The sequence below is a fragment of the Phyllostomus discolor genome, chromosome 3 (assembly GCF_004126475.2).
Source record: "Phyllostomus discolor isolate MPI-MPIP mPhyDis1 chromosome 3, mPhyDis1.pri.v3, whole genome shotgun sequence".
Taxonomy (NCBI): domain Eukaryota; kingdom Metazoa; phylum Chordata; class Mammalia; order Chiroptera; family Phyllostomidae; genus Phyllostomus; species Phyllostomus discolor.
Window position 1 is genome coordinate 20,471,611 of NC_040905.2, and position 25,022 is coordinate 20,496,632.

Below are 25,022 nucleotides of genomic sequence, written 5' to 3' on the forward strand. Positions count from 1 at the left end.
ATTTTTTCAGTATATAGAACTTCATAGACATATAAGAAAACAAAATAATTTAAAATATGCCATTTTGGAACAACTGAGTATATTGTTCAGAATAGGAGGTTTTGATTGACATGTGGGGATTTTTAGTTTCATCATGCCATTATTAGATTTAATGTTTTTTACATTTCCAAAAAAAGTTAACTCTCCCTTTTCTATCATATGCTAACTGTAATCCTGGGTTGTCACGTCTCAAGCTCAGAGGTGACGGTAATGCTATTTATTAGAAGGTTTCAGAGAAAATGGCACAGACCCATGAGAAAGGGGTGGGAGACAGAGGTAAATTGGTTTACTCATAGATGGGTGACAGTATGTTATGATGCTAATCTGTAATTTTAAAAATTGAATTAAATGTGTTTTGCTAAGGGAATGATCATTTAAAGGTTGCAACGTTGAACACATACCCTAACAGCTTTCCTTAGATTCCCATAGGCCCTGAAATACAAAATGTTACGAAATGTCACAAAGATGTTATTGAACCAATTTCCTGTTTCTGTGCTAGTGGGTTGATACCTCAGATCAAGTGTTGCAGATGACATTCTGAAAGCATGCAATTGATTTCAAACCCTTTACATCATCATGGAAATGTTTAAACAGCCATATAAGACACATTTCCTGAGATGAGATAGACTGCTTTTTGTTTTACGTGGGAATAGTTTAAATGGTAGGCTGACATTTAAAGAAATAAATATTCAAGCATCAGGTAACTTGGAAAATCATTAAAATTAAAGGTTTGCAATAACACATTATCATTATGCATTGAAACAAACATTGCATTGTATTTATTTGACACTAATCTGGCTAACACATGAAGAATGAAATCATTGATTTGATTTTGACCCAAACAGTGATTAAATTATAACCTTTGCAAGAATAAATTATAGCATATTCTAACCTTTTCATCATTTCACATTTACACTATCACAAGATCGTTATTCAAAAGGGGAAAGGACGATTTTGCATTGAGCTCTTCCTCAGAGTTATAGTTCAGTTCTTCATTATAATGACATGTAAATGATTGTAAAAGGGAATGGGGAAACTCTAGCAAATCTACTGCGGTTGTTCATATGTAATAGCCACAATGGTTTAGCGTACCTGAGAGAGCACCTATTTTGTTTCAGCAACATATCTGCTCATATTTTCATGAAGCCTCTGCTTCATGATATTTGTTGTTTGAATACTGCAGCACATAATTTTTATTAGTAAAGTGCAAAGAGGCTTTTACTTTCAGGGAGAACTTCATGACCTAAGGATTTAATTAAAAAATACCAAGTGAACAAAAGTTATGAGCACCTGTGAACATTAAACTAGATGAAAATTACAAACCTTTAAAATGAAAAATTAAATTATCCCTTGATTTGTTGAACATAATAATGCTTATTGAAATGAGTCAAATGAAAGTTTTTTCTCATGAAGTTCTTTCTGATATATAGCATTTGAAACTTACTTCATTGTTCACGAACATTAATGCTTAATTTCAAAGATCATTTAATATGTACTTCGTAAGGAAGTCTGGGTTTAGTCTCTTAGGCTTTCTTGCTGGATTGATTCGATGAGCTTAAAGAAAGACATCATTTAATCTAAATTCAAACAGAAGGACTCTAAATCAACCGAAAAGTATTCTCAGTACTATACACTTTGCTCATTTTTAGAGAAAAAAAACTCACTTTTGTCTGATTGTTCCCAATGGCCATTGAAAATTTTACACTACCAGTTATATTTAGACTGAAGTGTGATTTGCTTTTCTTTCATTGTCATGTAATTCAACTTAAAAATAAAGGTCTTGATTGCTTACAATGAGCCATGTTCTATTCCATCTTCCAAAGACCCTTCAGTGAACCAAAGACACCTAGCTTCATGAAGTTGTGTTTTATAAAACGAAACACAACGTGGAACAAGAAAAGGGATTGTGATTATAAGTGGCCCGCGGAATGGGTTACACTTTCCTTTAGGCTGACTTGTGTAAGTTTTTTTGGTGATATTTGATTCACAACCTGAAGAAGCAAGAGTGTTCACCATGAAGATATTTGGGGAAAATTGGTTCAGGCAATGTCAGGACAAAAGCAGATGCAGAACTTGCATGGGACCTTTGGTGAAAGCTATGTATGTGGTCAGTGTGATGGGAGAAGTCGGAGAGCGAATGAGAGGGAGTGTAATTTAAAATGCCTGACCACTAAGGGGACCCTGGTTATGATGTGGGGGGTTTAATTCATTTCAGAGAGTTTTGCTTATACCAGATTGAAATGGGGAGCACATTCGAAGTGTTTAGCCAATGAATAAAAGACTGACCTTGGACAAGGTTCAAATAAAGTCAGCTAGTGACAAGGGTATGGCTGAAATTCACAGAGGGAGAGATGGGAAATATAGCAAATCAGAATAAGTATATCTATTTGAGGAAATATCCTGAAGCATCTTTGAATTAAAGACCACATAATTTAAGTACTGGTACATCCAATATTCAAAGGATGTTTTAACAGTTATTAAGTTGCAAGTTTCTCGTCTGTGGAGAATCACTTTTGACAAGACATTTTTAATGCAATGACTACATTCCAGCATGAATTACTTGGCATGCAGATTATATAAAATACATTGAAACACACTACCATGGAACACAGTAAAATTAAAAAGGAGAATTTATCAGGGCTTAATTCATAACCCTCTCTTGCCAATTTAGTGATGCAAGTCCTTAGTGTTGCAAACCTAGTGTTGCACACAGGGCTTGCAACTTTTTCATCTTTTGTCCCTCCAAAATGTGTTTCTCAGAGTTACACCAATAGGTTGAACAAACTGCCAGTGATTTTTAGGTATGACTCACAGATGATCCCAGATTTGGTATATAATCTTAAACTACATTTAACAATAAAAACATCTTCGCCATAAAACCTCATCATGGCATTCTTGTGCATGTTGTGTTTAATGAAGTACCATCTTTCAGATCCTTATAATTTTAATAGTTATCTAATTAACCATTCTCTGCATTCCATTCATCGTGGTTGCAATCTGAATCATTGTAATTTGGAACTGTTATTCAACATCTTAACTAGTCTGTATTTATGTATCTAAAAAGCTTGGCTAGTTTTACTTTTGCATGTGGATTTACACGTCCACAGCTTAGGAAAATCATACACATTCAAATGGCCCTTTCTTAAAGAAATCCAGGATGTATTTATCAAAAAAAAAAAAGTGGATCATTATCACTCAAACCCTGGCTAACATTTTTTACATGAGTACAAATCCACTGTAACTAATAAACAACCTAAAAGTTATTTTATAAAATGTGAATGATTTCTACAAAATATGTAAAGGTTGAATTATTAACTAAGTATTAATATTTAGTGGGTAATTAAAAATTAATACTTAATCAGTCTTGGGGTTTCTGCTCAGACACACAAATTTTGAGGAGGCAAAACAGAACAAGGGGAAACGTTGTCTGGAATGCAGAGCCTCCTCAGCTCAACCACCACCACCTGGTACCACTGACTTTCCTTAAGTACCTCTTGCAGCTGACAGCTGTCAGCGTCTGCTCCTAACAACATACTTTCTCTTTCATTGCTCTTCATGTATACAAAAAAGCAGCATGATTATAGTTAGCTATGTTCATTCTAATATTAAGTAAAAAGTAATATGCAAATAAACATTAATCAATGTTGGGAACTGCTCTGCCTGGTTTCAGAAGCTGTAACCCCCTCAATGGCTAAGGCTGAGTGAGTGACCTTCAGACCATAAGCCACTAAGGAGACAAAGCTTAACTCCCTGGCAGGGGCGCCACCTCTGATCCTTTTACTTCACCCTGCTTGGCACACAATGCTTGATCGGTTAGCCAATGATGGTTAAGATTTCTCAAGGGAGCGACAACCTCAGACAGGCACGATCATGGGGGGCCCCAGAAAAGGACTTGGGGGCTGCAGAAAAAGGGGATGATGGACCCTCACTCTTCAGCTTTGACATAGTCTGAGTCCTCATTCTGTCTGCAAGGTGTCTCCTAATCTCTTGGCTGCCTTACTTCCCCTGCCTGACTTTTAAGCCTGAAACAATGCTGGAGGGTGGTGCAGCCCTGTGCTGGAAAGGGTAGGTTCCCTAGAGTGATCAGGCCTGAGAAAGAATGTGTAAAATCCTGTGAAACCTGCTTTTTTAGAATGTTCTCAATTAAATGATAAGGGTCCAAGCAGGAAGTGAGTTTGTTCCCTAAAGTTTTATGATCATTTAACTATCTGACCCTGACTCAAAATAGGCCCTCAGAGTTCTTTGTATGTCTTCTATTGCCTGATAATGATTAATGAGCTTTACGTATACACCCTGTATTTCTATGCAAATTGAATCCAATAGAAGTCTATCCTGGCAAAGGTTGGGGCACTCTCCTCTTAAGAGAGAAGTTGCACCATCCGTTTTTCTCCACAGGACTCAGTAGTCCTTGTGAATTTATGTCATCTCATCCATAATGCCACAGACACTGTGGGCTGGTGTCTGCGTCAACCAAGAAGGTGTCTTTTTTTTTTTTTTTAACCAAATCTTATGAATCATAAGATCTCCTTAGTAAAAAAGCCAAGGAGAAACACAATGCTTATATTAGAAAGAGTAGAACTTAATTATGAAATGTAATAAGCACTTACATTCTGAATGGCTGCTTCTTGAAAAAAGTTGTGCAAGGTCATGCTGTCAGTTTCAAGGAACTTACTATGAAGTGGGATGAGAAATTGTGACAGCAACTGCCCCTCACTGACTGGAATACAAGACAAAGGGAGAGAAGAGCTGGAAGGACTATCATGCTCCAGTGTGATAGATATTTGTTCAATATTTATGTATAGGATATCCATTTCACTCTAGTAAATGGCTCTCTACAAACCTAGTGAAGTAAATGATGTGCCAGATAGTTGACGAGGGTAGACCTAAGGGATTTTATAGTACAGGTTCAAACTACTTGTCTGACTCCCATTGCTTACAAGCTGGTCTCTTACGACCTTACAGGTTGCATTATAATGCTGCTAAAAGCAACACATTTACAGATTTCCTACAATTCTGTGCTCTTTCTGTGTCCAACCAGGAGTGGCTGAGAGCAGAGAGTGGAGGATCACTTTGCTGAATAGCAACTACTGCTTCTGTAATATTTATAATAACTGGGCCCTGGTTCATAAAATTGAAACAAATGACTCGGAAGTAATTTTTTCAAGAAACATAAATAGTTTGAAGCTACTACATCTGAAAATTTAATTACCTTGAGAGCAACTCAGCATAATTTTCTTTTGTAAAAATATTTTACATTAAAAGCCAGGCTTTTCACTAGTATCAAACAAATGATGGCCCCTTTGTGACAAGCTAAACTTTTAATTTGCTTTTATTAATTCCTTACTGATTATATTAATAAAACTATATTTGAAATATATTGCGTGGCCTTTTATTTTTAGAAATTGAAATATATTTAAAGCTTAAGAATATATGAAGAAAATAAATATCCCTATAATTCTCCACACTCTGGCTGCCTCCTTTCCAAAGACAGGGATAGTTCCCAAGACCACACTGTGAATTAAACTAATATCACTTATGCTCAGAAACTCCCTCTTTCCTAGCTCCAGCAAAACACTATTTTATATCCAATTTAAACAACCTGCAGTGTGCTGGCTGTCGATGGTCATGGTCTGAAAGTTGACAAGGTAATTTACATTAAGGCGTAGTAACTGGAAATGTCAGTGCTATTTCCAAGAAAGAGTTTTCACTAAGAAGTCTCTTTTATTTTTCAGGCCACAAAATATCACAGCACACTACTTCACACCCAAATACAAATGGTATTGACCAGAAATGTATATGCAAATATGGCAGTAGTGAGGCTTACTGTTTCTACATATATTTGCTCTTACCATTTCAAACAGATAATGATTTTCTGTTTTCTTGCTAATGGGCATTTGTTGAAGGAAAGCTAAAAGAAGCTGCTTAAAGTCAACGACTCTTCCAATACTTTATAAAATCTTAAATTGAATTTAAAAAGCAGGTGTTCCAGATTAAAAATAAAAAGGATGATATCTTCAGTAAAGCTGGGTCAATTATTGCTGGGCTCTCCCAAGGCTAAAAACAGGTTGGAAAAACCTGAAGACCCTTAATCCCATGAGATGACCCTAATCAGCTTGTTGAGGGTGAAGCTGGCGGTGGCGTGGGCTGATGAGAAAATGTGGAGGCTGGATCTACGTGCAGGAGGAGTGACCTGAGTTCCTGAACTTGACCCAGAAGCAACAGAGCTGTTAGAGGTCTTCTTTCTAATACGTTGTTACCACACAAACATGTAAGAAACGGCATTGTGCTGGAATAGAAGTAGGGGCCCCAGTAACCCCTGAATTTAAATTGTCCTTCTACTGCCCTGACTGGTGTGGCTCAGCTGGCTGGGTGTTGTCTGGAACAGTGAAAGTCACCTGTTGGATTCCCAGTCAGGGCACGTGCCTAGGTGGTGGGTTCAATCCCCAATCAGGCATGTGCAAGAGGCAACCTGATAAATGTTTCTCTCTGACATTGATGTATCTCTCCCTCTCTTTCACCCCTTCCCCACTTTCTAAAAATAAGTAAATGAAATCTTTAAACAATAAACAAATTGTACTTCTACCATTTCTAGTAACTGCAGTTCTGCATTTCCATGCCAATCTCTCAACCCATGTTTTTCCAGTTGTCTCTCTTTAGAACTTGACATCATACCATTTGGTCCTTCTCTGCTTTTTCCCTCCAATCCCATGTTCTCTCTTTCCTTCCTTTCAAACTGTGAGTCCATGATCCATAATAACCACCTTTTTACTTTCTCAAACCTTTGGCTCTTCTCTTTCATCTTTCTTTTTATTATTTATCTATAGAACCTCAACCCTGTTTACTCAAATACTTCTCCTAATTGAAGGTGGTTGGAGAAGAGTAAAAAAGCTAAGCAATCTTTAAAATTTTGTAAAGCCTTTCATTATTGATTTCTGGGACTCCACTTTGGTCATATTCATTACTGGGTACTGCCTATTTCTACTTAGGTTCCCTTGAGGGAGCCTAATATTCTTGCTCTCTAAAGATTGGGGTGTTCGTAGTGGGTGTTACAGGGATCAATCCTTGGAATTAACATTGATCCATGCAATGTTTCCACCACAGGTGTCCCCATCTAAATAATGGGAAACTTCATTCTTCTAGTTGTTCTGGTCAAAATCCCTGGACCCTGGCTGATGTGGCTCAATTGGTTGGGACATTGTCACATAGACCAAAAGATCATGTGTTCAACCCCTGGTCAGGGCACATGCTCAGATTGTGGGTTTGATCTCCAGTCAGATCATGTGCAAAAAGCAACCAGTCAATTTTTTTCTGTTCCACTGATGTCTGTCTGTCTGTCTGTTTGTCTGTCCCCCACCCCACCATCTACCTATCTTTTTGTCTACATTCCTCTTTCTCTAAAAATAATCCAAAAATGTCCTTGGGTGAGGATAAAAAAATAAAAAAATCCTTGGAGTCACAACCCACATTCAACCTATTCACAAATCTTGCCGGCTTTGTCTTTCAAACAAATCCATGATTTAATTACTCATTAGCATGTATTCAGCCACTGATATCATATCAACATCCCCTTATACCTAGATCTGTGGTAGCCCCTCACCAGCTCCCTGCCTCCTTCCATGTATGACATTCCCAGTACCATCTTCCATGTATGACCTTCTCTGAACCAGCCTCCCCAGTGTTTTCCTACTTTTCTCAAAGTAAAATTCAAACAGCTGATTATGGCCTTCAAAGCCAAAACTCCATTCATCGCATAACCTCCTATACTTCCACATTTGTGTACATCACTTCAGCTATAAGCTGGTGTCCCATCAAGTATACTATACAACAAAGAGTGCATGGCTTCCTTAAACTATCTGCTGATACATAACTGACAAAAAGACTACCCCCGATCACCCTACAAAAGTTGAGAGCTCTTCCTGCTCACACTTTGTATCCACATCTTGCTTTTTAAAAAAAATACAGTGCTACATGCTACTGTGATACAGACTGTGAATCACCAACATAATGTTAAATTATTTATTAATTTTGCCTCTACACTTGAGAATGAAACGACTTATACTGTTAGTTGTTATTTGTATTGTTAAGGTTAAGTTTAATTTAACTTTCATTTATTTAAGCTTGGGTTACCACAGCTATGATGGCCAGACCCCTGGAGCAGCTCCCAGAGTGTCCTTATTCTGTAGATTCTGCTCCTTTGAGTGAAGGCAGGGCGTAGGAAAGGAATACGGCAAAGTGAGGGAAGTATATAGGTCTAATGAGTTTGCAAATCAGTTAATTTTGAGTAAACAACAGAGGAGATTATCCTAGATAAGCTTGATATAATCAGATTAAAGCTCCACAGGGAGGGACTGGGCCTGCTCCTAGGAGACAAACCTCCTCACTGTTTTGATGAGGTAAGTGCCCACACACTGGAGGAGTCCTAATGACAAGGAATTACACGTGACAGCTAGGAACCCTGGGCAGCCTCTATCTATCAGCCAACAAAAAAGCAGGACTTTAGTCATACAGCCAGCAGGAAATAAACTCTGAAAATGACCTGAGTGAGTTTAGAATGCAGGTGTCCCCTATTTGAACCACCAGTTAACAATGCACCCTAACCCGCTCTTCAGTTGCAAGTTTGTGAGATCAATGGAAAATCAAATTAAACCATGTCCAGGATGGAATTCTGAGATAATATATGTATATAATTTTAAGCTGATGAGATTGTGGAAATTTGTTTAAAGATTTTATTTATTTACTTTTAGAGAGAGGGGAATGGAGTGGCAAAGAGAGGGAGAGAAACTTGTGTGTGACAGGTACATCACTAGGTTGCCTCTCACATGCCTCCAACTGGGGACCTGGCCCACAGCCCAGTCATGTGCCCTGACTGGGAATCAAACTGTCAGCCTTATGGTTCATAGGCCAGCACTCAATCCATTGAGCCATACCAGCCACAGCAAGATTGTGGAAATTTGTTATAGAAAACACGAACACACTTTCTTAATTTTTCTTGTACTTTCTTCTCTTATATAGCACACTGTGTTATACTTCCTTTACATTATTATTTTACCTATGATTAATTAATATTTTAAAACATTTAATATTTGATCACTGAATAAATGAATACATTAATAAAACAGCCCCTGTTTCTATCACTGTAATAAAAATGTTCAAGAAAGTAAGTGCAGGGAAAGAAGAGACAAACAGCAACCTCCTTCTTATGTTTAAGTGGAAGAATTAGAGCAAGTATATGGTAATGATGTTTGTTTACCCATTTGCAGTCCAAAAAATATTTTTACATACTTTAAGATACCAATGACACCTTACAACTTACAACTATCCTGAATAAAAGATGAGTATGAATATTTTAGCCATTGTAAATTTGAATATCATGTAAATGATTAACACATGATCACACAATTAGGAAGTGCTAAGGTAAATTTATTTCTTTTGAATGTAGATCACAAGCCCTATTAGCTACATCAATTTGTCTATTATCACTGGGTTAATTTCATCAGGTTATAATCTACTTGGCTGGTGCCAATATTCATGAGCTAGAAGAATCTGTTCAATTTATTGGCATCAAAACAGAAGACACCTTTGCTATGAAGACAAGGTACTTATATGAAATTAGAAGTTAAAGGAAACTTGCTACTCTATCATAAAAACAGTATCATCTAAGCCCCAAACTTGCTTGTTTGTCAATGTGAGGAATATGAGCTTCTGACCACATTAATAATGTTCTATATTTTAGGGAAAACCACTAAACTAATTAAGTCACATGTTTCTTATCTACATTTTACAAAGTGAGGAAATGAAAGCAGAAGAAATAAAGACTGAGGACCGAGCTCATGGTCACAAGATACCAGGTACACAGTAATGATGATGGTCTTAGAGATCTTAATTCTTTTTGCTAAATAAACCCAAAGTCATATTTTTACTGTAAATATTTGCTTTTTGAAATTCCTATAGCGTTGTACAAAGTTTTCTAATTTTTATTTAAAAAGAACAATGGACTTAGAGGCTTCACTTCTTATCTCACATTCAGCTAGCTTCCAAGTTCCTCCCAGAGCCCCATCCAACTGTTTCAGGCCTTTATTCCTGGCAGTGGGCGGTGAGACAGCGCCTCACTGGGTGTCAAGCAATAGTGCCTGAATATCTTAAGTAACTCATTCTTCCAAGGATCCTCCTCCCTCCAGAGGACACTGTTCTCTTGTAGTGCTCAAAATGTCGATATTACTTATTACCACCATCATTTTCTAATTTATATTTACTATAGGTAAAACTGCAATAAATTTTCTTGTATCAGACATTTTTAAGAATGTTTTATTGAACAGATTTTCTAAAGAATGATTAGATTAATGGTCTTGTTCACTTGTTTCAAGTAGTTTGGAGGGTACCATACCCTTTTCATTTCTTTTCAACATAAGCGTCTATTTTATGCCATCAGACATGGCTTCATTTTTATGATTTCATGATAGCAATTCCTGTCTGCTACTGTTCTAATACAGAGCCAAGATAATTTTATGATTACCTTCTGTAATTGCAAAATTCTCCCAATAATTATGGGATTTATGTGTAGGTAATGCCTGCTAATGGCATATGGCTCATTTGGATGCCTCTGGTATTTTCTCAACTGGACACTCTTTTCATTTCCTGTTTAATACAAAGGCAAACATTGGAAGTCACATACATAACAGGACAATTTTGTTACCACAAAGAGATGGGCAATAAATGTGACTTAATACAGTACAGACTCAAACTGAGGCAGGTATCCCATTGCAATAAAAGTTGGTCTCACGTAGTCATACCAAATATCTCCACTATTTAGTTCGATGATTTAAGGCAGAAAAAAATATTACTTCACATTAAGGACAGAATTTTTATAAAAAATAGTTTTTCCCAGTAACTTGAACATGTAGTGAAGTGAAACTGAGATGTTTTCTGGGTTCAGTATAAAGATATAGTTGGTTCTAATACAAGGTAACTTTAGGGTTTTCACTTGGACCTTTACCTACATCTCATCTAATGAATCCATCAGATTTCTTGATTGGGATGAATGATGTTCTTCTTCCTTATTGATCCTTAAAGTGTGATTTTACCGATGTGCAAGTAATATATGAGTTCTATCCAGAAAGTATTCAGCCATGTAATGTGAAATATAGAGACATTTATTGAAAAAGATATAAGATACAAGAAACATTATTTCTGGATCATAACAAAGACCCATGATTCACCTCTGGTTATGACCTTCTTGAGGAAATCTGGCTCATTTTGAATCAAGTCATTAATAACTACAGGACAGTGTTCCTTCTGCTCTGTAGCAGAAGCCATGGGGAACATTTTGTCATGACACATTTCAGGAGAAGGTCCTGTGTCCAAATCTTGGACAGAGTAGTTTTCAAAATCCCCTGATCAGCTTCTTGTTCTCAAAGTGTCAGTCACTGATCTTTGTTGATTGTAGCCCTTACACATTCAACATTCTCAGGTGTTCTGCTTGTTGCAGGCCTTCCAGAATGTGGGTCCTTTCAAAAGATTCTTGACCACCTTTGAAGCATTTGTGCCACACTTTTTTTTTGTGCTACCCTCATTGATTCATCTTTGAAAGCCTTCTGAATCAATCAAATAGTTTCCCACAGAGGAATGTCCAAGTTTAATGCAAAATTTGATGTAGATTTCTTGCTCTACTTGCTCAGTCAATTTGAAAGTGATAGCCACACAGTACAATTGCTCACCCAACAGTGTGTACCACCCCCATTGACTAGTACAGAGAAGTTGTCATTGTTCACACACATGTGTTCCAGTACACTCTCCTTGGTTGCCAGGTTACATCAATGTTGCACAAACCATTCTTGTTACATTAAAAATGGCTGGCCTTTTTCCAGACTGACATCAGTATATCAAAACATGAACCATATTATCAAAACCACATAGTAGAGAAAAGGATCCAATTGTGTCTTGAGAATGGATTAATATTGTTTATTGTTCAATTTTTTCCAAAGAATGAAATATTAATTATTAAGCAAAATATGTCGGCCAGTAAGTAAAATAAAGAAGCACAATAAAGCAAAAGGCATCGAAAAGAAAGTAAGAGAAAATAGATTATTTTGCAAAATATTGTTAAAGAAAATTCTTACTTGCAATCATTTGTAGAAACTCATGATAAAAAAACGAATACTAGCATTCTCTATTATATATAATTATTGGAAAATCAATGACAAACCATGGGTAGCAGTGAAGATTATATATAGAATTGTGTTATGCTAACATCCTTTCTATTGAGATTCATAATAATAGTGTTTCAAGATATAAATGATGAAAATTTTAATACATAAAATATTTTTCTTATTTCAAGGCATGTTAAAAAATGACATGTGCTATCTTGGGTTCTTCTGAGCTATCTTCTAAAGTTCCTTAATAACAGAAAGGATTATTTCTATCTGAAAATATTGAGGTATATTTTTCCCCAAAGTAATTATGTTGAACTGTACAGATCTATAACAGAACAGTTGCAAACTGATTTCTTCCCAGAAACAGCTAATTATAATTTAAAGATGTACTGTACATCTTTAAACTCTTTTTCTTGGCCTGTTCTATTTTTTATTTATTTTATTTTTCTTTCAAATTTTTTGTACTGTTGTTCAAGTGCAGTTGTCTCCATTTCCCCCTACCACTCTGCCCTGCCCAACTGCCACCCTCACTTCCCACCCTCAATCCTACCCCCCTTTGGTTTGCCCATGGAACCTTTATACATATTCCTTGATGACCCTTCCCCTTCTTTCCCATTATGCCTCTCCCCACTCCCCTTTGGTTACTGTCTGTTATTTATTTCAGTGTCTCTAGTTATTTTTCACGTGCTTGTTTGTTTTGTTGATTACATTCCATTTATAGGTGAGGTCAGGTGGTATATGTCTTTCACTGCCTGGCTTATATCACTTAGCATAATGCTTTCCAGATCCTTCCATACTGTCACTCAGAGTAGAAGTTCTTTCTTTCTACTGCATAGAATTCCATTGTGTAAATGTACCACAGTTTTTGATCCACTCATTTACTGATGGGCACTTAGGTTGTTTCTAGCACTTGGCTATTGTAAATTGTACTGCTATGAACATTGGGGTGCATAGGTTCTTCTGAATTGGTGTTTCGGGATCCTTAGGGTATAATCCCAGAATGGGGATCACTGAATCAAAAGGCAATTCCATTTTTAGTTTTTTGAGGAAATTTCAAACTATTCTCCACAGTGGCTGCACCAGTCTGTATTCCCACCAACAGTGTACTAGGCTTCCCTTTTCTCTACTACCTTGCCAGCACTTGTTATTTGTTGATTTGGTTATGATGGCTATTCTGATGGGGGTGAAGTAATTTCTCTTTGTGGTTTTAATTTATATCCCTCTGATGGCTAGTGATGCTGAACATATTTTCATATGTCTCTGTTTATGTCCTTTGCTTATTTTTTATTTGGATTGTTTTCCTGGAATGGAGTCATGTGAGTTCTTTATATATTTTGGATGTCAGACCCTTGTCCGGGGTGTCATTGGCAAATATATGTTCCCATACAGTTGGTTCCCTTTTGATTTTGCTGATGTATTCTTTAGTTGTGCAGAAGCTTTTTATTTTGCAGAAGTCCCTTTTGTTTAAAGCTTCTGTTGGTTTGTTTCATTTTCTATTTCATAATTTTATTGATGTTTCAGTTTCTTAAAGAATAGCTTTTAATACTTACCTGACAGGGGATATCATGTTCATGAAGGTGGTTTTCCCAGGGTGAGGCTGACCCACTGCACTCCAGGTGTGAGGCTTTCTGTAACTTCCCCCAATGTGGGGAACTTGACTGCATAATTTGTGGTAGTAGGTGACTCTGTTAGTGCTGTCCCCTGAAAAATAAAATAATATCTTTTAATTAGGTCATTCATTATTCTTTAATGTGTGCATTTTGATTTTACTCATACTTTTATAATTTTAAAATTATAAATATATCCTGAAAGTTCAAGATTTAAACACATTATATTTTAAAAAATCTTAGTTACATTGCTATACTGATCCATCATAATGAAAAGACATCAAATTTTCATATGTAGAGGTCATGATAGATATTTCCAAATTTACTTCATGTAGTTATATAAATGTGGTTTATCAAATTAAACATTTATTTGGCAATGAAACATTACTATTTTGGAGGATAGTTCAAATTTTGAAACAAAGTGTATTTTCCATATCTGTAAATGTTTTCTGAGTGAAGTTTCTATTATCACCCTCTCTTAAGCTTCTCTTTTCAGTTCTTAAATAATTATCTCTATATTTCATTCGATCACAACGAACCATTGGTTATCCTGCAGGTTTGAGCCTAGTAATTGAAATTATTTGCTACTATTTTAAGATTCATGTAACACAAAACATTGACACTGTTTTCATTTCTTTATTAGATGTAGAAAAAGTTAAACTATGAGACAGTCAGCTGAGGGCGTAAAATAGAAATTTAAAACAAAATAAGAATACTTGCATAATATTTCTCTAAATAACTCAATAATTAGTACATAGCTATACTAAGAGACACTTTCTGATTAATATGTAAGAGATAGGAGTGGTGTAAGCATTAGTCTTTTACATGTTTAAGTGATTAATTGGAGAATCATGGTGATCAATAATTATGGAAGTAATCATGTAGAGATTACATAATGCTTAATACGTTTCTCAGTAGAAAGCAATCATGATATCCAAATAAAAGCTTGTCTGTTGTTAATGGCTATATGTATATATGTGTCATTATAACTGTAGAGCATATATATGTACATATATACATATATATACACATTCTATGGTTTGTTAGTTGATCTTGTAGTTTATACAATCTTTGTATTTGTTAGTTAACTGCTATACAAAAGTAAATGGAATTTTGAACCTAATATAAAGGAGACCGGAAATAATAAGCTAGATATAAAAATGAACAGGGTTTTGAGTTTCAGTGCTTGTCATTCATATGAGAAACAAACACATTTTCTCCAGTCTTATTTCCCCTGACGTGGCCTTGTGATTGGATATGCTCTCGCTTGTGAGTTTCCTGATTTCTGTGGGCCACATTGGAGAATTAAAAGCAAAACCAGAAGTGTTACTGAGGAAGGGGGACATAATTTACAAGTGAAATTTGGATAGTGTTCTAAACAGAGTAAGATAATCTTAGAAGCGGTAGAAAGACTAAAATTCCCTTATTTCTACACTGCAAAACAGAATAGAGGTTAGGAAAACTGTAAATTGTGAGAGGGAAAATTCTAACTCTATAATTTAATAGCAATGGCACATAGTGAAAAGATCACGTGGTTTAAGATTACTTAAACATTCTAGACATTGTTTATTGTTTTGGTTCTAAAATGGGCAAATAATAATATATATTTCATGGTGTTGTTGGGTAGGAAAAATGATAAAATACTTTAACATTCTGGTATACATTAAATAAAATAAGATTTAACCACAGTTGTATATATGAGAATTTATGGAAATATATCTGACAAAAAAAAAACTATAAGAATGCCATGCTTATTATTTCTTTACATATATATTTAATAAAAATACAACTTCTGAAGCAAATATCTAAGAACTTTCAGATTATATTCACCTTTCATATATTCCATAATTGTGCTTTAGTGTTTTCTTACTTGGCAATGTATATAATTTTATATATGTCCTCTTGTCACAGCCTGACATTCTTAGAAATTCCTCATATAATGTGTAGTGCACCAAACCCGAGCAGTCAGCTTATTTCTTTCAATGTTTTTGCAGGATCTACTGGGCAGAAAACAGTTACTTCTAACCTTCAGTTTGAATCCAGCAAAATAAACAAATTCTGACTCTTTAACTTTCATGTTACAGAGACACAACTTTCTTGGCTAAAATCTCCCAACCACAAAAAAAAAAAAAAAAAAAAACAATGCATTTACAGGGGTCTAATTAATATTTAAACTATAAGTTAACATATTATACTGTATATAAAATTTATTTCTTAGAATCAAATCAAGAACTTTTAGGAATTTGCTCACTTCAAAAAGTAGATAAAACAATGTGTAATTATCTTAATGTAACTGATTTGTACACATTCAAAAGCAGTTATGTAAATAACTCAAAATACTACAATTTGCTTAGAATATAATGTCTATAATATGCAGTACGGATAATCAGAGGGTTTTTGTTTGTTTGTTTGTTTTCCTGAAGAGCTCTGGTTTGCCATTTCTCCTGCCCAATCTTTCTCTCTTTTGTATATATAATTTCTACTTACAAAAGGGAAGTGCAGAGGATTTTTATGGGTTCAAAATTTAAATTTAGGGCTTGTCTACTAAATAATGCATTACTACAGTAGGGGTGCAATCCAAACACTTGTAGTCTCGAACTTTCATATATAGAGCATCTTAGCATAATGCAACAACCTGTGCCTTAAAACCAGCTGTTCTAGTTACAAATGTGGGTCTGACACTGTCACTTGACTTTGAATAAACTAGTTCAGCCCTCCAGAAACCCACACTTGTAAGTGGAAGTGGCACATCTGTCCAGGCAGCGGCAGAGAAAAACCAAAGTCTGGATGGGAATACGGCACCACTGGTACGTGAGCGGGGATAGTCAACGTCATGTTTGGGAAAACATTAATCAAAAACTGGGCAGAAAGTGGTTCCAGAATAAAGATATTTGAATCCTGTCCTGTGGATCCTCACAGTGCTTTAAAATTTATTAAGCAAGGCATAAAGTAATGGAACATTAATTTTGTAGTGATGCACAAAGTAATTTGAGGCTGACTATAGAAAAAAACACAATAGAAGACATCTGGAAATGACAGTTGGATTGAACATACCTGTTTATCTTCATTCCCCCATAAGACTCACTAAAATAACAATAAAGTTACAGAATTAAAAAAAAAAACATAAACTTAACAAAGAAGAAAACAAACAAAATAACAGCAACAACATGTGTAAGTCTGTAAAGAGAATAGAGAAGATGTAACTGATTTAGAAAATTCATGAATGTTTAAACCTTTGTGAAATAATCTTGGAAGAAGACAATTTGTATAAATGAACTCCAGAAAGGTTCATGAATGAGTGGCAGCTGTCATCACAGAGAGTGGAGGTGTAAGTGAGGGAGAAAAACTAGTGTGATTTCGAACTCTGCTTAAAAGGCTGACAAACATTTCTATCAACATGAAAAAAAAAAATACAACCACTCTTTAAAGGCAGGAGGACAATTAGAACCTTGTTCTTTGGAGTTTGTGAAACATATGAAACATGAAAAGGGGAAAACCACACACAGATGTAGATTATGGTACCTTACATAAATAAGCATAGTCAGAGAAATATATCAATTAAACTGTGAAAACTCCAAATCCAGTTCAATTTTCTCACCAAGCTCAAAACACTCATTGAGGATGAAGCATTTCCGTCAGAAAATTAAAATATCCTCTGCAGAAGGAAATAATATTTAACATTTTAATTCAGAAGTTTGTCCTGAAACATATATCTAAAATACTGTTCAAAAACTATTATTAAGGAGATAAGCTACTTTGTCACATAACAATATGAAATTTACTTGATATAGGTATATTTCATTATTAAGAAGGAAAATATGTATATTTAAAGTTTCAAACTTTAAGATCCGATAATAACAACAATAGAAGTTGAAGAAGGAATTCAAGAGTAATCATTTCCATTTTGAATACACTTTACTGGGCCAGGCTTTCTGCACTGTGCTGTACATGAATTAACGTATTAAATCATGCCTCCAGAACTCTGTGTAAGTACGACACTTGATTGGAGTTTTGCCAGGAATAGAGTGGGAGATTCCAATTCAAAAAGGAAAAATTTATTATCTTATATAGCAAAGATTCTAGAGGTCAGGTACCCTAACATTGTTCAATTCGGAATTGAACTGTCATCAGGAACCCAGGATTTTTTTTTTCTGACTTGCTATCCTCAACTTTATCCTCAGGCTTTCTCCCTTCATAAGAGTAAAATGGCTATGACTGTGTGCAAACATGAGAACATACAGTGCAAACTGTGGGTAAGATTTCTTGTCTGTAACAAGAGACGCTTACCCAGAATTTTTTCAGCAGACTTCTCCAAATATAAATGGTTGTAAATAAATACAAATGCAAATAAGAATAAAATATAATTTTACTTCTGGGGAAGTCTTATAACCTTTCTTACATCTAGCTGGCAAGAAGAATGAGATTTTTATAATTCCCTAGGCTAATCACAATATAACAATGTCATATGAGAGAGAATTAAACAAAATGAATAAAATTAATAGGGGGATTGAAAGTGAGGTAGGCAACCACTTAAGTCTCCTATAGATATTATCTTTACTTTAATAAAATCAATCTAAAGATTAAAGAAGTGGTAAAATCAGCATTATAGAAATAGGAATCTTTCAGAGGATAAATTAAGTGAGGAATTGTAGGGTTAGATATATTTAGTAGCTGGTTACTATAAGTCAATAATCAAAAATGGGATAGGAAGGAAGGAAGGAAGGAAGGAAGGGAGGAAGGAAGGAAGGAAGGAAGGAAAGAAGGAAGGAAGGAAGGAAGGAAGGAAAGAAGGAATAAAGAAAGGAAAAGAAGCAATCTCCTTGGACTTAAGAAGGCAGCATCAGAATGACTACCATTATGTTATTTCCTGAGACAGACCCATAAGACAGAGAAACAGCTCATTTTTGAAAGCCTCCACCCCCACCTTTTAATTTTATTTTTCTAATTTATGTGAAACATTCTAGAGCATATTATAAGACAAGGTTAATGGAACAGAAAAAAATACAATAACCACAGGGACAATTATTTTAATAAGTCACTAATAGAGGGTAATAAGAACACTCACAGAAAGGTTGATCTTTGACAGAAGGAGATCTTTCCAATGTTTGGGATGAATAAAAATGTATATATATGCCTGGAAAAGTTAGAAAATTATTAAGGGGCTTATGAAGCCTTTGTTATTTCCCAATATTTTAGCTCACATTCTCAATTTTAATATTTACATTATAGTATGTATCTCTTTTATCCTTCACATGTTTCTTCTTAGGTACTGTCTGTTAATTTTCAAGTTCCCTATAATAATGAAAATACTGTTTCAGGAAATAATTCATACCAGAAACCATTACACACTAACATAACTTTGGAAAATACATTCATCATAATGAAAATGTGAACTAAAACAAATCTTTAGCGTTTGAGTAGCACCCAAAGTTCAATCTTAAACTGTATAAAAAGGTGACACTCTCTTATGAAAAAAGATAGAAGTTTACATTGAGAAGTCAGAGTGCTATTGTACTTTAATCAGGCACTCATCTAAATGGAAATGAGCTGAACCGTTTCTTTAGAATTTGGATGCTGAGCTGAACCATACCAGTTAGAAAATAACAGTGAATCTAACAGAGGTAAATAACTCTCCTCTAAAATAAATCCATCGTTAACAAAATACAAAGAATGATTAAATCCAAGGATGGCATATTTGTTGCTCTGCATGGGTATATACATTCAATATCTTCATAAAATAAATAAACCTGCCTAAATTTAAAAAAATAAGTCATTTTTAATATTTTTAGTTATAATTCTTTATAAAATATAAATTGTGACCAATATTTTGTACTCTCACCAATGAATTTGGTTTTACTCTGTGTCTTTGATGGGAACTGAAGACATCAGAATAGGTTGCCCGTCCTCCCAAAGCTTAGCCTAATGCACACATAGACCCACTGTAATGAACTGTCCAGGAAACATAAACATGCAGGTCTACTCACGTGTGATTATTCTTCAGAAATAACACTTTCTAAATCGAGGCATGAAATAGACCTTCACAGGACACTTTTATTTATAACAGATAATCCAAATTACAATCGTAAACAGTCCACTGAGAAAATCAGTTTGAAACACTTGATGTGCTATTCGCAAGTTTCTATAACAAAAATCATTTCTTCCCCAAATGCATTAATATGTATGTATCTACACATTTCAAAAAAAACTGGAACGAGCCCTGGCTGGCATAGCTCAGTGGATTGAGTGCGGGCTGGGAACCAAAGTGTCCCAGGTTCGATTCCCAGCCAGGGTACATGCCTGGGTTGCAGGCCATAACCCCCCGCAACTGCACATTGATGTTTCTCTCTCTCTCTCTCCCCCTCCCTTCCCTCTCTAAAAATAAATATAAATAAATAAAATCTTTAAAAAAAAACTGGAATGAGATTTCCCCACCCAGGCCAGATAAATCTTACACTCTTACAACAAAAAAATAAGAAATTGTGGGGCTTTCAAAAATATAATTCTCTAACTTCACATAATGTTAATAACTCGTCTTCCTGCACTTCATCACACATCACACATCTAAGATATATCATCGTGTTTACTGTTTGCTTAATTTAAGAGAGAATGTTTTCATTTTTATGAAAATACCTTGAGCATACAATTGCAATAAAGAAAATAAGTGCATGCGCCTTTAATATTCCTTACTTGAGTGCCTATTTTCTATTCTTAAAATTATAAGGTGATAATTTTGAAGAAAATTATAAACATATATCCTGAAGAATACTGATTTGCATTAAATAAAATGTTTTGCACACATTCCTTAAATAATTTCTCCTAATAAAGAATTTATATCATGGCAAATTTTAGTCCAGTCTCACATTTAAGAAGGAGTCATTGATTTCAGTAGTTTCAGTAATCTTCTATATTTTTGTTATATTGTACAAACCATTTTAAGTAACTTGATAAAGTTACCATAAAAAGAAATAGCAGAAAGTGGGAGACATTGTAATTTCTGTGGCTTAATGTTGTAAAACAAAGTTACAAAATACCTTAATTATTATCAATATATATGTCAGTGTGCTTGTGAGTGAATTCTTAATTTGGAAAATCAAATTGTTGTGTTTGTTTACTTAAATTTTTACAAATGTGATTTAATTTTATTATTCAAATGCTTTCTTTCAATTATGGTTGGCATGCAATATTATATTAATTGCAGGTGTATGACATAGTGATTAGACATTTATATAACATACAAAGTGATCCCCCTGTTTGGTACTCATCTGACACCATATAGTTATTACAACATTATTGACTATATTTATGCTGTCATATTATTTATATCTTTATGCTGTACTTTATATCCCCATGACTATTGTTATAGTTGGCAATTTGTACATCTTAATTCTTTCACCTTTTTCTGCCTTCTCCCCAACCCTATTCCCATCTGGCAACTATAAATATGTTTTCTGTATCTGTGAATTTGTTTCTGCTTTGTTTGTTCACTTGTTTGTTCTTTAGATTTCACATATAAATGTAATTATATGATAGTGGTCTTTTTCTGTCTAATTTATTTCACTCAATATAATACCAAGTCTATTCATGTTTTAATTTTGAATCAGTTAATGTGCAACATTTTTTTTTCTCACCACTATATTTTTAAAAATATTTATATATAGTTTTTAAAAATATTTAGTTGGGTCCCCAGTTTGGCTTAGCAGCAAGAAAATGATATTTTATTTCTATAAACCATTATTCTCTAGCATTTTAACCATGTCTTTCTTAAACTAGAATAAACTACTGTAAGCATAAGTTCAAATATGCTCATGCTTACACTAGACAGTGATGTTCTGATAATGTCTTACCTCTTCTCCACAGGGTCCTTCATGGACCTCATTCCCCCTACGCTCAGCCATTTTCCAGGGCCAGCAGGGGACAGGCAGCTGAAGTGAAAAAGTACTTAAATAAACATGCAGGATGCTTTTAATTGCCCAACCTGAAAGCTAGACACATGGCAGATGCATGCATTTTATTTGAGAGAACTTGGCCTCAAGACCCCACCATCAACATGGCTGGCAGATGTAGTCTAGCCATGCTCTCAAAAATGAGAAGGGAGTTGGTAGTTCAGTGGTTTCTGCCATGACCTCCAGACAAAATTTCAGGAACCCAGCTGATCCGCACAGACCACAGCAATCATTCCTGCTTGCAAATTCCTGGTAGGCATGTATCTGGTCAACTGGATTTATTTTCTCGTATTCAGCTCTATTTGATGTAGTTCAATGACATACCCCTTTAATTTAAAACAAATATTGAATAGAAAAGAAAACAAAACAGAAACAAAACAAAATCAGTGTACCTACTAGTTTTGTCAAGGTGGTTAAATCCCCAGGGAGCCCCACACCCTCCAGGACCCCTCCAGGGAGAGAGTGTGTGTGTCCCTTTGCCAGAGCCTCCAAGTTACAAAATTCTGTCACAGTTTTCTAGACTGTTGGAAGATTTGAGCACTTTAAATTAGACCACATAGTTCCACTAAACATTAATAGGAAAAAAAAAAAAAAAAAAACAGCCTAACACACTCTAGTGAATCTTATCCTCTATTTTGATGATCCTTTTGGTGAGCCACATTCTTAGAGAGGCACCATAGGGTCTCTTAAAAACCCGTCCTTGTTGGATAAAGTTAGAATTTTATGTACATTCACATCTAATCATTAATCTGGATTACTACCATTGTGCCTGAGTGGCTGGTCCTGCAAACAGTCTAAAATTTAACCACATATTAATAGTCTAGATAAACACACAGGAATGGGAGATATTTTTGGATCTAAAATGAATATGCCCCTCTTCCTTTACTTGTGATTGCCTCACTGAATCGCTTGAAGACTAACGTGAGTGAACTTCATTCTGGACACTTTAAATATATTAGAGAAGTTCTAAACATCTCTTCTCCAAAAAGAAGATTTGGGGTCATAATCTGTGATATATATCTTCCCCAACAAGGGATATCTTCAACACAATGCCAAATTATCTATTCCTACTATTAGAACCGTTTCATAAAAGGAAGGGTCTCTGAAATAGAGGACTTTGTCAAGCTATAGGTCTATTGTACCTTTCCTTAGGGGAAAAATATTCCTAATCCCCTTAAATCAGTATCACTAAAAAGAAACCAGGTCATAAAAAAGTTTGAAATTAGACATTTATCCAAAAGACAACTCACATTTCCCCCATGCACAAATATACTAGTGACTTCTCTTCCAATAAATACATGTTTTTCTTTCTTCCAAACGTTCCTTGATACTTAAATTGGTCAAGCTCCCTGACTCTCACCCTCATATAGGGACCCAGGACATAGAATCCAGCACTTTCCATTCTATAACTGGTCTAATATTTTTTTTTAAATCTCCTTCTCATACTCTAAAAGTTCCACAAGAGAGCAAGCAGAGTTCCTTACATTTACCATAATTTTTGTGCTTAGTACAGTTCCAGGCATGATGAATATGTGCAATAAATATTTGATTAAACAAGTATATAAAAGTTTTCCCACTAGTGAATTAAACAAATTAGTTAAAAGCTTAGGATTTTGTCATTATATAAGGTCTCATTTTCAAAGTGCCTGAAGTAGGGATTAGCCCTTTCTAAACAGTATCACATGTATATATAACAAGAAAAATAAATAATGAGGATGACAGATTATTTTCTATAAGAAACGTTTCTCAGTGTATGAAGCAACAGGATGAAACTCAGACTGGTTGAGAGACACGACCTGAATTTCCCTCGGTGCGTCTTCAAAAACGGACAGTGAATTCTATCACATTAACTGAGTGTAAATTTTAGCTGAGCAAGTGCTCCAACATAGTGTACATTTAAAATAGGACACAGAAGTACAGATGGCAGTCTTTAAATAAATTTAGATATATCACACAAAACATTTTTCTTGCATACTGTGGTCAGAAAACCATAATTAAGGCTTTAAAAAATCATCATTGCAAGTACACATTGGTACTCCATAAGTTAATTAGGAGGTAAATTAAGAACCAGCAAGGGAGAAATATGAAATCATAATGTTCACTTCATCCACAACCTCTGTATCATAATTTAATAACACTGGTTTACAGCAATCATGATTTCTCAGTTTTGTCTGATCTTTATTTATTACCATAAGAATGCAGTTGATTGGTGTTAGCATGTAGCTCTCTTGGTTACCTTTTTGTTTCCTTCCTACATAAAGGAGAAAGGAAGAGGAGGAAGAAAAATAAGAGAGGGAAGAGGAGAATGAGAAAAATGAAGAAAAAGTTTTATATAATGTGATGGTTAATTTCATTTGTCAAATTGGTTAACCCATGGTAATCAGACATTTGACCAAGTCCTTCATATGTTTCTGTGAAGGTATTTTTAGAGGAGATTAGCACTTAAATCAATAAACTTTGAATACAGCATATAACCCTCCATAACATGAGTGGGCCATTTTCAGTCAAAGGCCTTAGTAGAAAATGACCGATCGCCCTGGATGAAATGGAACTCAGCCAGCAGACAGCCTTTGGAATCAAGCTGCAGTTCTTTCCTCAATCTGCTGTCACCTATGTACATTTCCATAGGCTCCTGTGGGGAAGAATTAAAGAGGTTGTTAAAATATGCGCTGACTGTTGGAAAAACCCTTCCATCTGGCTATAGGCTGTCTCAGCAGTAAATAGATGTGAAAACTGACACAGTTCTGGAAATTCAGTGAGGGATCATGACTCTTGGTGTGACCACTCTCAGCCTCTTGCTCCTTCATTCTTGACATTCTTTTGTGTAGATGTTAAACAGCATCCAGTTGGCTGCTAGCTGCCTGCACCCTTTGCTTGTAGAAACACTGTACTGCATTAAATATCTCTCTGTATTCAGGTCATGAACCTTAGCTGGTATGCATTCCTATTGTTTCGAGATCACCCCATTATCTCATAGGTATTAACAATTCTACCTTATACCTTTTTTTCTGATTTACTTTCTGAATTGTGGTCTTAACAGCTAATATGAGCATAATCCATCTTGCTTATGTATGTCACCAATACTGCACATTTTGTAAGTTTCCAATAATTAAAAATAAAAAGATATGGAAAATTATATATACTTTTTTGCTTAATTTAATGATACATATGATAGGGTAATTCTAAATTTGGAACATATCTATTGTCTATCTTTTTTAAATAGATTTATAACCTAATCTTAGATGTAAGCTTACATTTTAAGAATACATTACAATAGATATTAG

At 35.0% G+C, this 25,022-nt stretch overlaps 1 non-coding gene across 1 annotated transcript; it reads left to right on the forward strand.

Annotated features, from left to right (window-relative positions):
- The first annotated feature begins 13,730 nt into the window (after positions 1-13,730).
- LOC114514825 lies at positions 13,731-13,892 on the forward strand. The gene has a single exon (XR_003686124.1). It is a non-coding gene; the product is annotated as a U1 spliceosomal RNA (small nuclear RNA).
- Positions 13,893-25,022: the final 11,130 nt, after the last annotated feature.